The sequence below is a fragment of the Anser anser genome, assembly GCF_964211835.1.
Source record: "Anser anser genome assembly, chromosome: 16".
Lineage (NCBI taxonomy): Eukaryota > Metazoa > Chordata > Aves > Anseriformes > Anatidae > Anser > Anser anser.
The window spans coordinates 5,893,432-5,908,051 of NC_139737.1; the positions used below are offsets into that span (position 1 = coordinate 5,893,432).

Consider the following 14,620-nt stretch of genomic DNA (forward strand, 5'->3'; position numbering starts at 1 on the left):
CAAGAGCAGAACAGCCTTACATCAGTGACATTTTCCAGTGAAACAAACCTGTTGTACAGAGAACAATTTTTAATTAACTCTGTATCTCATGTGTCGAGGAACGTGAGCAAACTTCTTTATGACTTTACTTTTGGCTGCAAAGTAGATCCCAGTTTTTATTCTCCAAGAATAGACTCATGAGGTGAGTGGCAGGGAAGAGAGGCTTTCTAAATGTGCACGTGAAACTCGGCACAGAGAAACTTTGCGAGCACTTTATTGATTTTTATCCGCTTCTTTACACGGGGTAGAGCACAGACATTAAACATGAAGTGGCCCTGAAGAACCTTTAGGAAGACAAGGTTTTGCAGAAGTTAGTGGGGAGTTTAGAGGACCCAAGCACTTGTTGCTGCCTTGACAAGAGCAAGAGCAAGCCCGGGCTCCTCAAGGCGGTGGCCACACGGGCTGGAGGAGCTCCTGGGTGCCTCCTGGGTGTTTCCTGGGTGCCTCCTGGGTGTCCTCTGGCCCAAAGGAGCAGCCCGGTGGCTGCTGGTGGCCAGGCTGTGGCCCTCCCTCTGCTTTTGCTGTCCCCACGCAGGGGCAGGTCAGCAGGGAGCCTGCTTCAGGGTCCTGACCTAGCTCCCACCCAACGAAGGGCGAAAATCACCTTTTTGTCGTGTTGCCCTGCTCGTTGGGTTTGCCTCTTCTCCAATGGGGAAAAGTGCTACCTGGCAAAATGTGGGAGGCAAAGCTCAGGTACCAGAGGAGGTGATTTTTTTCACATATCATGAGGATGACTTCTCATATTCAAAAGTTAAAAAGAACTTGAAACTGGAAGCATCTGTGCCTCTGGGAGGCTTCTGGGCAGTGCTGCAGCACAGCAGTCAGAGAGAAGCACTGCACTATGCTTCTCCAGGAACCTAAGCTAATCACAAAATGAAACATTTTCTCTCTTTTTTTTTTTTTTAACCTATCCTAGCAAAATAACTTCTGCTCTAATTAACTTGCCCAATCAGCATGAGAAACTGGTCACTGCTGGCTATTGGCACGTCGGGTTTGGCTGCATTTCTCCATGGTGCTGAGGGTGTGCACAGAGCTTTGCAAGCAAGAACAAGGCAGAAGCTTACACTGACTACAATCTGAACTAGCCTGCAGACCAAAAAATAAAAAAAAAATAAAAATGTGCAGAGTGGGATTAAATAAGCACATGAGCATCTCTGTTTGGCTCTGCACATCTCTTGACATTCCAGGAACATGGTTCAAAGTGCACTCATGGCCACAAAAGGAGTTTGGTGATTTCCAGTCAAGCTTAAAAAAACTAGTATTTCATGGAGAGTCGATAAGGAATTAAAAAGAACTGTCTATGAACCAATTGGCTTCACTTACGGTCCCAAGGCTCACCGGAGCTCAGGTATTTGTCTCGGTGGGGTTTCCTGCTCGGGCTCTACCCCCACGGCTGCTCCCACCGATGGGCGTACGTTAGAGCGGCGTTGCAGACATAGCAATGACATGTGAACGGCACAGATCATAGGGGAGCTGAATCTGTATGCTTTAGCACAAATTAGATTGCATTTCTAAAATCCTAACAAGCATAAAGATGGATCCAGAGGGATTGTTACAAACCGAACCAGAATAATAATCTCATCCAGAATTTACCTAATGGACAAAAGGAGAGACGGTTCTCAAATAATGGGCACATCAAATGAACCAAAGAGCATCTACGCAAGAAGAAATATGATCCTATTCTGGGATGCTGGGGCCTGCAGTGGGGCATAGGGGGCCTGTGCAAATTGTAGCTGTGCTGGAGAGAGATGCCGACGAGTGGGTAGCAGGCTCTCGCTCTCAAATACAAGAGTCAAGGAAGTACTTTATGTATGGATGAATAATTGCTTTTATGAGGCCAAGTCCTTCATTGAAGCTAATGGAAAATTTGTCATTGACTTCAACGGGATCGGCACTAGACCCATAACGAGAAAATAATAATGGTCTTGTCTGCAATATAAAGCCAAAAAAAAAAAAAAAGGAGCCGGCATTCACAGCAGCCAAGAGCCTTCTGCATGGCTCTAGGAACACTGTACTTGGTGAATCATTTCTCTGTTAGATAGAGCATTTGTTCTGTTCCTGATTTATCTCCAAGCAAATTTAGACTACTCAAAATCGATTTGCTCATTATAATTTTTTCAATGCCTATGGGCAAACTCTTGGCTTCTGCCGTTTCCCATTGTTACTCCTGCTGAGCAGTCGGGTGCCTGGCTCACGTGGGGCTGCTCCCGCTCCCCGCCTGCGTGACACGAGGTACAAGCGGAGGGCTGGTGGGCGCCCCGCTGCCCTCGCCCCGCAGAGCCAGGCTGGCGAGGCTCCGAAGGAGCTGCACAGCACTCCTCTGACACACGGCCAGCCCCCAGGTTCAGAGGCTCGCATTTACAGACATTTCAAAGCACCCAGTTTTAAAATGAACTGGGCAGACCTGTTAACAGGCAGTAAAGAAGAGCACGTAAGGAGGGAAGCCAGGGAGATCTTACGAGGGTTTCCCTGGGAAAGCCATTGAATCAAGAACTTGCAAATCTCCGTTAATTAAGCTGCTTTTGCTGATACAGGGTTTTCACTGTAATTTGGTTGGGTTGTTTGGTGTTTAGGGAGAAGAGGTCCAGCAAACGTTACTGGAAATGATGCTGAGGAGCCTGCTCAGTCTTAAGGCAACGGCAGCCCCATGTTGGGACGTTTTATGGGGTCTGGATGGGATTCAGCAGTGCCCTGAAGGGGATTTTAAAGACCTCAGCCCTTTCCCACCCAAGCTGCTGCTTACCCAGGATCCTGGCCAGATGTCATGTAGATATTCCTATCTGTGCTCCCCGTTTGCCATTTTATTTACATGTGGCTATTCTGCTGCCCCATCCAACCCAGTTCAGTGCTTCGCTGTGTGCTCTTAGACACGCACAATTACCTACAGAGGCTCTGAAGGATCCTTTATCACTTCCAGTTGCCCTGGCATGCTGGGGGCTTCCAGCACTGCCCGGCCCAGAAGCCCTTTGGCAGGCGATGCTCCTGCTGCAGGATCAGTCCCACCGGAGTTAAACCTGCATAAGAAGCTCTGCTCAGCTGCATGGTCTCAAAGAATGACCCAGGCTTGGCTTGGGTTTGTGATGCACAAGTAAGAAAGAGGCCGTTTCTAACTCACACAGGGAATGTACACGTTTGTCTCACTCCAGACCACGCAGCCCACCCGATGCTGGGTTTCGCAGCGAACCTTCGTGCCTCTCTCTGGATCCTTTGTTCTTGCAGTGCCTTCTACCAAAGACAATTTTTGGAAATGCTAAAAATTTGCATGATATTAAAATGCATGTTCCATTGGGCTTTCCAGTTAATTCTTTCTCTTTTTTTTTTTTTTTTTTAACAAATAGGGCTCAGTTTTGCCATTGTTCTTTTTTTTTTTTTCTTTTATTTAAGCAAAATTTTCAGCCATTCAGCGCCTCTGTTGAGATTTTTTCTTTCATTACTTTATGGCAGATGAAAGTTAAGAGGTCCAATTACTAACATTTTATGATAGCACAGAATATTATTAAAGCACTTAAGAGGTTATTAACACCTTTTATGTACCTCATTATTTAAAAGCCTGCCATATTTAATCATTTTAGCACCATTAAATTGGCATTAACAACAACCCCATGACTTACACTCAGAAATGTCACCGTTTGACAACACTAATGCAATAAAGCATCTCACAGAAACCTGGAGGCACCAGGTGAGCCCCAGTGCTTCACGCAAATGGGGCGTTTTCCAGGGCTTTTGACCCCAAAGAGGGTCAGACACGCAGGACTTGGGGGCTGCTCTCTCCCAGTGCCCGTGCCACACCACGGGCTCACACCCCTGGGGGCTCTGGCTGGGTGTCTGCTGGGTCCCTTCCCGTGCCCAGCGGTGGGCGAGCCACTTGGCCAGCTAAGCAAGGGAAGAGCAGAAAAGCCCTTCGTTCCCTGTCCCGCTGTGTCCCCATGTTTATAGGAGCTGTTCCATGTGTGCTACTCTCTCTTGTAAAGTTGTAAAATTATTTATCGTGTCCCCCTCCCCTTGGGTCCTTTACCTCGTGTGTTTTTCCACTCCCTCGCTGGGGAGGGCTGCAGCTGAAATGCAGGCTGGTGGTTAGCAATTACGCGGCATCAGCCTCTACCCGTTGATTATCAAGGACAAAAAAAAACAACAGCAGTGGAGTTGCTAAGTGGAACATCATGTTAATCAAGTTCAAAATATTGTTTTTACAGCCGCTTGATTATTTCGAACAACCTGCTAAAGCCAGTGGGACTGGGTGGGTCAGAAAGGCTCTGAGGACGTTGGGAGCATTCCAGCCCCTTCTTTTCAGCTCTGAAACTCCAGGAGTGAGATATGGGACTTTTTTCCCTTTTTTTCCAGCAAAATATGGGATAAATTGTGTTTTCTCTGTAAGGCTTACAAACAAATCCTTTGCCATAATCATTATTTTCATAGATGAGCATTACTAATATATTTTGGCATTTTAAAGCACATCCTTGAATTTACTCTGGCAACTATTATAGAGCTGAACACGGCATCGGGCAAATCTACTCCATGACTAATCTGCCCAGACTTCAGTAGCATTCCCTTTCTTTGTGACTGTCTAACAGAAAATGGAAAAGGTCCCAAATGCCTCCAGTTTGGAGCCATAAAGGGCCTCCTGAGTTGTATTTCAGATGCTGGCACTCAGACAAGCGACTGTGTCAAAAACCCCAACAGGTCCATGTACAAAGCAGATCGGTCCCATCTGCTGGAGGGATGCCACCGCCGCTATCAGTATATTAGCTCAGCCATTTGGGGAGAGTAAATGTCGGCGTTTGTGCGGAGCAGGGTCAGGGCACTCGCTGCTAATGAGGCTGCCTGTCCACACCAAAACCCCCCCATGCCTGCGAACCCCAGGCTCTGCCCTACTTCCATTGCCCTTGGAGGGAGATATTAATATTCAAGCCCAGCCACGCTGGGTTTGTTTTGCTGCTTGCATTACATCTATATCTGTGGCAGATGAATGCTGGTAGGCCTTCAGCTCTGTTAAATGAATTACAGGAGCCTTCAGACACCGCGTGCCGGGCTCTGTCCCCTCGAGCCACAACCGGCTCGCCCAGTGTGCCTTCCTGCCAGCCCCCTCCCCAGCACAGCCACCTCCTCGTTATCTGCGAAGGCAGGAGGTTAATTAGCATGTATCAGTAGAGCATTTAACAGCAGTGCCCTGGCCCGGAGGAGGTGGGGGCATGGGATTGTGTCTTGTTTTCTCCTCTGGCTCTAGTCCCCATCTCCCCAGGTGCCTCCAATCCCTCTGCGGTTTCCTGCCCATCTCTCCCCCACCTTAAAAAGGCTTTAAAAAGGTCAGGTAGCAAAGGGGCTGTAGTAACAGGAGAGATTAAAGAACTTTATTTTTCAAAAATAGCTCAGTGCAATTCCTATTGGGGTTTGAGCTCCCAATTCATTCAGCAGGGAGGGGAACATCCCCTGGGGGGCCAGCAGCGCTGCTGGGCTTGGGCTGCAGAAGCCCTGGCTCCCTGGCACAGGTAAGGATACTTGTGTGATGATGCCAGAGGAAAAGTGAGTGATTGCAGTGTGTAAGGGCTGGGCACTGAGGAGGGGGAGACCAGAGGTAAAACACAGATATGTTTTTATGCATTTATATAGGTATATTATAATACTATTCATAAAATGGCAAAGCACGTATCCCACCAATATGGGCAAGCTTTCCCTGCTATTTCCTTGCAGTTACAGCAGCAGTGCTATAGGCTAGCTCCCATGTGGACTTTCCTGCTAAGTCTTTGTTGTCAAAGAGGTGTGACTATTTGTTCCTTATGGGCAGGTAACTAACATGTACTAGCTATTTTGCTGTAAAATCCAGTGGAGTTGGGACTCAAGGTGAAAGTGCAGCATTGTTAGGTGAAACTAGCCATGGGCCATTTAGCATCAAGCAAGCGAAATGGCTTAGTCCCTGTGGTCGCTTCAGCCTGTTGCTCTTTACCTTCTGAGTTTACTTTCAGCAGTCTCAGAGTTCGTTCTGCTTGTGCAGATATACCATGAGAAGTTTCTAGTTTAGCCTGCCCTTCATCAGCTGTGGGACCGTCTCCTCAGCAAGCCGAGCGAGGCAATTTGGCTGTGTATTGTGGAGTATCAGCCCAGGCTGGTGCAAACCCAGCATCATTTATCATCTGGGCGTATGATGGATGAGGTGATGTGAATTGGTGGCTTTGGTCCATTACTGTTGGAACCAACCAATCTCCTTATTGGCAGCCTCAGCAGAAAATCTGGGAAAGGCTCTTCGTGCCCTGTGGCACCTTTCCATCCTTGGAGGCAGCCCCTGTCCCCCAGCAGGGACTGCGAGCAGTCAGCACTGCGACCCTTGGTGTTTTGCTGCCTCTGCCTTCCGGAGCCCCTCCTGCTCTGCCAGGGCTGCGTGCCCACCCCAGGCTGCCCGCTCCAAGACCCAGCTGCGTGTCCCCAGTGACTTAGTGCCCAGGACCCCCAGGCAGACGACACGGGTCCTGCAGGTACTTTCCAGCCGGAGGTTTGTGTGTCTGTGCAGTGGCTGGTTTGCCACACTGAGGGATTTCAGTGGATTTTTCTGCCCCAGATCCCAGAGAGCTTGGGTCAAAACCCCAGCATCCTGCGCACAGAGGAAGTGAGGGGAGATGGCTTGTGCAGCTCAGCCGGTGCCTGCTGCAGGTTCTGTATTTCAAGTTAAAGCCAGCCCTGTTTTTAAGGTCTATTCCAAGCCATTTAACTTCTGAGCTTTTTGTGAAAAATAAGATGGGAAATATAGAAGTTCACGTGAGCTCAGCTCCTGTAACTCCTGAAGTAAATGGGGAAGGCTACAATAAATTTACAGTCAGAAAAAGAAGAGCTGTTCTTCGTATAAACTGCCTTTGAACAAAGTGAGGGTTTATTTTCAGAGGATAGGTTTAGGTGACTGATGTTAGTGTATTTTGTGCTGTTTTTTAATTATTACTCTGTTTTTGTTATTTTGCGTGATTGTTGAATAGGTACTCAAACAAGCAAGGTTGGCTCATCATCCGTCTTTAATTCTGCATCGTGTCACTTTGGAAGGGAAATGGCTTGGTAAAAGCCAGAGAGTTCAGCTATGATGCTGGCAGATCGTTATGAAATATTCACAAGACATTTAGTTTAACTCGGTGCTAATTGAACACTGACAGCACAAGTTACTCCTGCCTGCAGCAATAGTCTATCACGTTTCGGCAAGCGGCATTCCTTCCCCTCTGATGCTCCCGCAGATAGGAGGCAGGAGCAGGGCTGGCAGCACTGGCAAACACTCGGGCAGGCAGCGTCAGCAGAGGCTGATCCCGCGCTCACCGTGCAGGGAGAATCCTCTGGAGCCGGTACGGGTTTATGGACACGGGGCTCTAATGAGGCTTCATCTACAAAAAGAAACTACCTGGTATTACGTAAGGGATGAACTGGAACTGATGCGGATATTTGGGGGATATCCTCTTTAGTGAAGACACTAGAAAGATACTGTCTTTTTTTTTTTTTTGAAGGAATGTCCCAAAAGCCCCTCTCGCCCCAATATAAGAGGGTTTCCAGGACACTTATAGCCGTACTGACGTAACCGTGTTTCTCTGTGGAGACATGGCCTTATTTACTTCTGTCTCTTTACTTCTATAGCTCAACAATCTGAAGGTAAGGGTGTAACAGAGCCTTTCTGTCCTAAAGTTTTATGTGAGGTGGCTAACTGAGGTGTCTGCTCTAAGAACTCGCCTTGCTTTCAGCAAAGCCAAGGCCTTAAATGTATTTTCAAAAGCAAAGGACGCAATCCCGGACTGAGAGCCCCCAGACTTCTCCTGTGAACCTCCAGTTCTCTTAACGCCCCTCTCCCCATCCAGCTGGCCTGGGGAGGGCTGAATACAACACAGCCCCCTGTGCCCGTATAAAAAAAAACCCTGGCCACCAGAACTGGCCGGAGGGACGTGCAGTGTGCCATCCTGCGCAGGATGCTGCCCCAACTGGCTTCCCTAAGCACCACTCTTCAGGAGGGAAATAAATGAGGCTTTTGAAGTTGTTTTACTTGATTCATTTCATTCTGGACTAGAGCAAGGCGAAGAGACAGTGGGAGGACTTCTCTGATAAAGTTTTTTTTTTTTTTTTCCCCAAAGCAGAGAATACCAGAAGATAACACAACAGCAAATTACTGCATATTTTAAACCCTTGTAGCTAAACACTCTGTTTTGGGGCCGCGCCAGGTATCTTGTGGTGCCAATGAAAATGGGATACAGATGTTCGCTTGTTTGGATGGAGACACTGCAATAATTCATGCCTGCTACAAATTACATGATGCCTCGTGCTCACAAAAGAATACCCCGGCCTTTTTGTCAGTAATAAGAAATTACACCCTCTGTACCTATCTTAAAGAAAATAAGGATGGTAAAAACTGTGAACCGAGAAGTGTCCTTCTGTTTTCCAAGATGTGACCTCTGTTGTAGTGACAAAGTAGTAGTGCCACCGCCGTGCAAACCGAGCAGTGTCACCACTCAGCTGGGAGGGCATCAGCGTCTGGGACGGGTACACGGGTGTTAAATACTCTGCGTGGTGTGTGAGCAGGGGCCCTGTGCTGGCAGAACAGCCGAGGTTTCGGATGCTGTCTGGGACTTCTTAAAGAACAAACAAACCCCACTAATTTAGGTTTGGATGCTAGTGATTTGGTTGTCTTTGCAAGATGAATTTTAGGTGTCTTTAAAATGTCACCTCTGATCTTGAACTTGCCTGTGATGAAAACAGTCTCGTTGAAGTCCACGACAGCAGGGCATTCAGGAATGCGATCTGCCCTTGTCATGGACATCATAAAACCGGGACCTACATACCCCAAATACACAGGGATGGGACAGGGAGAAAGAGCTGAGCCCATCCCACGTCAGCGTAACAGCAGGGCTGAGGCTCACCTTTCGCTTCTTCATCTGTAGCAGCTAACTGTGAAACTGGCATCTGCCAAAAGAATTTGTTAGCATACCTGAATACTCGCACCGCTGGTTTCCCTCTGTTGTGCTCCTGTCAGGAGAAGTACAAACAGGTTCACACCTGCTGGATGGCTTCAGGTTCGAGGAATGCATGTGCAAATTTGGCAGGTAGAAATTGCACTCTTAAAATTAAACTCCCCTTCTTGAAATCGGATCTCTCTGCTTTCCCCGCCTGCTGTTCATTTTTCACTTTCTTCTTGCAATGCCCATATTAAAATGAAGATTTTTTTTTTTAATCTTAGTTCATTTTCATGAAGCTGTAACTGAATCTAAAATCACACTTCTGGGAATCCAGCACCACTGTTGTATGAATGTATTAAAGGTATGCACAATTTTTCTCTCGCTCCCCCAAATTTTACTTTCTCTGTAATTTTTATGGCATGGGTTTGGGCTTGATACAACTGGCACAGTTTGGGATGCAATGAGTTATTCTTCTGTTTTGTTTGGGGAGGTGTTTAACCATTTGCTCACCTCTCCCAAGTTGTACACTGACTTTTAATTGAAAAATCTCATCTCGAGACAAAAACCTGAAAAGCTTTTGATTCAGTAGCACTTAAATGCGGTGTTTGGATTTCTCTAATTTTTTTTAACTGTTTTTCTTGGCTTAAACAACCAACCAGATTTTTTCCCAATGTAATGAAAAGTTTTGGCATTCTGAAATGGCATCTTTTGCAGGACAAGCGTTGACTGAAAAAGCTTTGCCCTCACACTATTAATACATTAAATTGTTCACGTTAGGGCAGACCATGAATGTCCCTAGCTAGCTCTGCCTGTTGGGACAGTGAATTTTCAGTGTTCTGCAGCGTGCAGACCATTCAAATATTTCCATGGGGAATGTGGATCCATGGATAGTAAATTTCTGGCTGTGAACACTATCTTTTTTTTTATGTATCTGTGGACTCCTTAAAGTCCACCAGCCCCCCAAAGTTCGGGGCACAGCTTCAGATCTGCTTCAGGATCACTCACGCTTGCTCGCAAAATGCAGCGGTTCAGCAAAGATGTGCTGCCCCACTGGTCTTTCTTCAGTGGAGCTAGTCTCAGCCAGAAATAAAGGCAGGGTCTATTTTTTTCTTCTGTAAGTATGTTCAAAACATGAATTTCCATGAGCTTCCAACATAAGACCTATATCTGCATGGTAAGTAGAGTCACTTTCACTTGCAAATGAGGTTGGATCTGCTAAAAAATCTGCTAATTTGCAATAAAAATAGCATCCATCTTTGCTCTGCAAATATAGCCTATTTGAAAACTGTCCCATTTTCAGAACTGTAGCAGATTGTAGGATGGGAGAAAGGGGAAGGAGGAAATACCTTGCATTTGAAGTCGCTTCTCGTTTCTCTGGGACTATTTCACACACCTTTAGTCATGATGTTGCGTTTTGTGTCGTCACGTTAATTTTCACAATAACAGCGATACAAACAGTGTGACTGCGGCGCAGATTCAAGAGAAGCTGGATTGATTGGGAGGGAGAAGGATTTGTTCAGACATAAATATCTCCTGCCATATTGAGGGGAGTTTTAAAAAAAAAAAAAATGGCCAGCCAAGAAATTGCTTTTTGTAGGAACGTTCTGTCTCTTTTTTTTTTCCCCTTAATGCATGCTCCAGTGTGAGACCCAGAACAAGGGGGCACCTAGGAGCTGCTTAATGAGTTTGTGATGCTGAACGCAGCTCCTCTTTCTGGTGGGCGAAAGTACAAGGAATAAAGGCGAGGGAGGTGAACACATGCAGAAAATGGTATTAAATGAAGAGCCCTGGCCATGTAGGATCTCCCTGGGAAAGCTCCGTTGACTTTCTTGCAGGTTAAACGTTGGAAGGAATTGCAGAGTCAGGCTCCAAGGCAATCAATTCATACATCAAAAAATCAGCAGCTCAGCACACAGCCAGGTGAAGACACCAGGTGCAGAGAGGAAAGCCAGCACAATGCCTTCCATCCCGATCCTCCTGCACCGAAGAGTGGTGCTTGGAGCAGAGCAGGTGGGGTGTACCTGTACAGCAATGCCTGTCTGCCCATTGCTTTCATCACCCGCGTTGGGTTGCTACATGCTCATCTCTGGGGCTCCAGACTTTCAGAAACCTCCTCTAGGGGCAGAAGTTGTTTTTTTTGTTTGTTTGTTTTTTCCCCCATACCTCACCTGTTGGCAATGTTTCCTATGAGGAGCTCAGTGCTCTGGGGACTAGGAATATGTAGGGTCAATTTAGGGTTTTGGGACAGTATAGAAAGTGCTAGTAGTATCTTCGAAGTCAATACCTGTTGGACTAAATCCTTCCCTGTTCTAGCACCTAAATCTGCCTGGCTTGGCAATGCTGCTTCTGGCCTGCTGTGGCCCATGTCATGCCATTCAGTGCAGGCTGGAAACTTTTCCTGTGCTCCAGGGGACAAGCTGAGGGATGCCTTTGCTTCAGAGGTGATGATTTGAGCTCTTCGTTGCCCCTTATTGTGTATCTTGGGGCAGAGCTTGCGGACAGGTAAAATAAATAAATACACCAGTAAGGAGGTATGAGGAAAAGTCCCAGTACCTAATCGGATGTTTTGCCAATCAGGATGGCTCCATGAGCACTTTATTCCTTCTGCTTCTGCACTAAGGCCGGCTGTGATGGGCCGCCCCGTGCTTCACGCAGCAGCAGAGCCTGGAACTGAGGCTTCCCCTCGGTGTGCCCAAGCTTCTGACACCCAAAGCCTTGGGTGGAAACTTGCTCATGTCTAGATGGTTTGCAGCAGGCGATGCTCTTAGAAGAACAGCTAATTGCATATACATAGTGGCACATACGGCACTTGAGAGCATCCCTTAATTTCTGCTGTGGCAGATCTGGAAATTCACCTCTTGCAATGCTCAGTGTGGACCAAGAGGAGCTTTTTGGCCCTTCTTCCTCTGAGAAAGACCTGCTAATTTATTCAGTTTGGGCACATTTTTTTTTTTTAAACAAAAGAGCATGATACAGCTCTATATACCAGTTGGAAGCAACATGATTTGTCATGAATACTAATACGCGTTTGACAGTATCCTATAAATTCAACACGTTTTGAGGAGCGTTAACAAGAGTTATAGGAACCGTACTTAAGATTCTTTTTTTTTTTTTTTCCCCAATTAAAAGAAAAGGAAGCTAGCAAGAGTCTGTATTTGTACCAAAAACAAATATGGCTTGGGTCACGACAAGACTTCTGCCCGCCGTGCTAGGCCTGGGTCTACAGCACGTTCATTGATTTTTGTCTCCATGAATCACCCTAAAGCTATAGGCAACAAAAGCTGAAGCTATGTAGATCTGATTTCTAGTTCATTCGTTGTTCATTAGAAAGATTTTCTCTCTCTTATTTGCTGCACCCCTGCTGCTGCATGTTCATTAGGAGAATGGAATGTATTCCAAATATTTCCTAGCTCTGGGAGGGCAGATGGTGGAAAGTAATTTTCCAAACTCTTCTAAAAGAGAGGGGGAAAAAAACCCTCCTCAGTAACCCCAAGTCACCCCTGCACGCTAGAAGAATGAGGTATTTCTGAGTGCAGACCTGCCGTGCACTTTCTTCGGTTGTACAATACTGCGTGTCAGAGTGGTGGGAAGTGTGCATGAATGGGGATGTATCACACTGTGTGGGGGATGCTCGCACGGCTGGGATTTCTTTCACAGGAAGCCACATTTGCAAGGAGCACACAGCAACACGCTGCCCTGAAGGATGTGCACGGAGGAGCGAGCAAAACTCATTTCCCTAAAGCTTCCGGGCAGCCCAACGCCTGCAGGAACCCCCGGGGGGAGGTTGGCTGGGCCAGCCCCACCGGAGGTGTGGGGTGAGCTGGAAGTGCCCCAGACACCCCGTCCCTGTCCCCTGCCCTCGCAGCGCCGGCAGGAGGATGTCGGAGTGCTCAGACAATGGTGGAGGAAGCTGCTTTGGCTGCATTTCCCTTCTGCTCCTTGGAGAATCGGGGGAGCGCACAAGCGAGGGCCGGATTTAGCTCTTGGATCCACATGAAACGTCCCCGTGCCGCCTGCTCCCTTCCTTCATGCTCGGCCTCTTGGCATGGGAGTGGAAGCGGCGCGCGCGAGGGGAACAGAGGAGCAGAGGCACCGTGCAGCAGGCAGAGCCGCAAACACAATGCGGGCGAAACAAAGAGCGGGGCTGTGTTTACTGCCTCCCCGGTGCCATTCACGTCTGCTTGGAGCTGGTTTCCTCTTTTCATGAGCCTCTTGACCCGCAGATCCCTCTCCTCAGCAGCCCCGGAGCCCCGCGCCTGGATCCGACTGCCTCTTCAGATCCAGCCAGCAAAACACATCGGACACAAAGAGCCCGGGCTGTGTGTTCGCCCCGAGGCTTTAAGCTCCTTGTGCTGGCCCCTGGGGCTCGTGTTTGTTTTCCAAGCCCTGAGGACAGCAGTGGTGCTCTGGAAGTCCACACAGAGGCAGCGCCTGAAGGCTGCGGGCCCCAGGCCTGCTCCGTCCCGTGGAAGGTGCCCCAGGCCCTGTCAGCGAGGGCCAGCAGCCCCAAAACCTCACACACAAGCCTGGGGAAATGAGGAACTCGTGCAGGAGCCTACCAGAAGAAGGGCGGCATTGTTCGCCCTGGCTGAGACGCCCAGTTCCAGAACAACAGCTTTGGAGAGAGGTGCTTTGACTGTGAAACCCCGAAGGGTTTTATAGCACGCCGTTTGGGGTTAATTTTCAAGCCCCCTCTTTCTCCAGGCCCTGCCTGTGTTACAGCGAGCGCGGGGCCTCCCACCGCGTTCATCTCCTCAGCTGGGCCTCAGGGCGCAGACGTGCGAAGCAGCAGCTCGAGGGCAGGCTTCGGAAAAGGCACCCCGAAGGGCACGAGGCAGGGAACCTCCGGGCCTGCTTTCCGCAGCCAGCACAACCTGAAATCCTGCTGCTCAGTCAGCTGGCGGCACGAATGGGGGGAATTCCTGCGGTGTGCCATGCCCTGCCCTGCAGGAGCTGGGCAGCCTGAGGTGATCCTGCTGCTGCTCGGAGCCCAGGCACATCCAACGCCCTCCCGTGCCTTTCACAACCCGACAGAGTTTTAAACTTCTCCATCGGCTGGCCGATAGCCTTCAGAGATGAGCAGTGGCTGTAATTGATTCATCAAGGCTCCCGTTAATTTGTTTTTACTCAATTGTGGAAACGGAGTTGATTCCCAGTTATTGTGCTCTGGAGTCAAGCTTCCTTTAGGTAATTTACAGCGTAGCCTACATATGTGTAAAAAACTTATCGCCATCGTGTTTTTAATTAAAACGCGTACGGTAATACCAAAAGGAGAGGGGGGGAGGAAGGGAGGGAACCCAGATTAAGTTTTTAATTGTTTTAATAGTGAGAGTTGGTTCAGTGAGAACAGGGCATATTGGTTTCCTTGGAAACATTGGCGATGTATTAGCTGTATAAAATCGAGCATAAAAGATTTGCAAAAGTGAAGCCTTTAGGTTTTAACTGATATTATAACTATTTTCATTTGGAAAATCGGCTTCGCACAGGGCCCTTGGAGTCCCCAAAAGGGGCCATTTCTGTGTTTTCTCCAGAGCCTCAGGATTCACCATTTCACAGGTCACCATTAGAAATCTAAAATGGCAATAACAACAAAAAGCCTTCAACAAGACAATATCCTTGATTCATACAATTTAATTACGTGTGCCCCTAAGTTCTCTTTGTGGCGAGCGGTACGA

At 48.0% G+C, this 14,620-nt stretch overlaps 1 protein-coding gene across 3 annotated transcripts in view; it reads left to right on the forward strand.

Annotated features, from left to right (window-relative positions):
* ANKRD60 (ankyrin repeat domain 60) overlaps positions 1-14,620 on the forward strand; it is a 299,598-nt gene that overhangs the window by 280,804 nt on the left and 4,174 nt on the right. The window contains exons 4-6 of one of the 3 annotated variants that reach the window (XR_014573108.1): positions 956-5,525; positions 9,227-9,306; positions 10,781-12,251. The exons of 1 other annotated variant lie outside the window; for it this stretch is intronic. The gene's annotated coding sequence lies outside the window, so the exon portion shown is untranslated. Of the gene's footprint in view, positions 1-955; positions 5,526-9,226; positions 9,307-10,780; positions 12,252-14,620 lie in introns of those variants that run through there. One more of the 3 variants, XR_014573109.1, reaches the window with a different exon arrangement.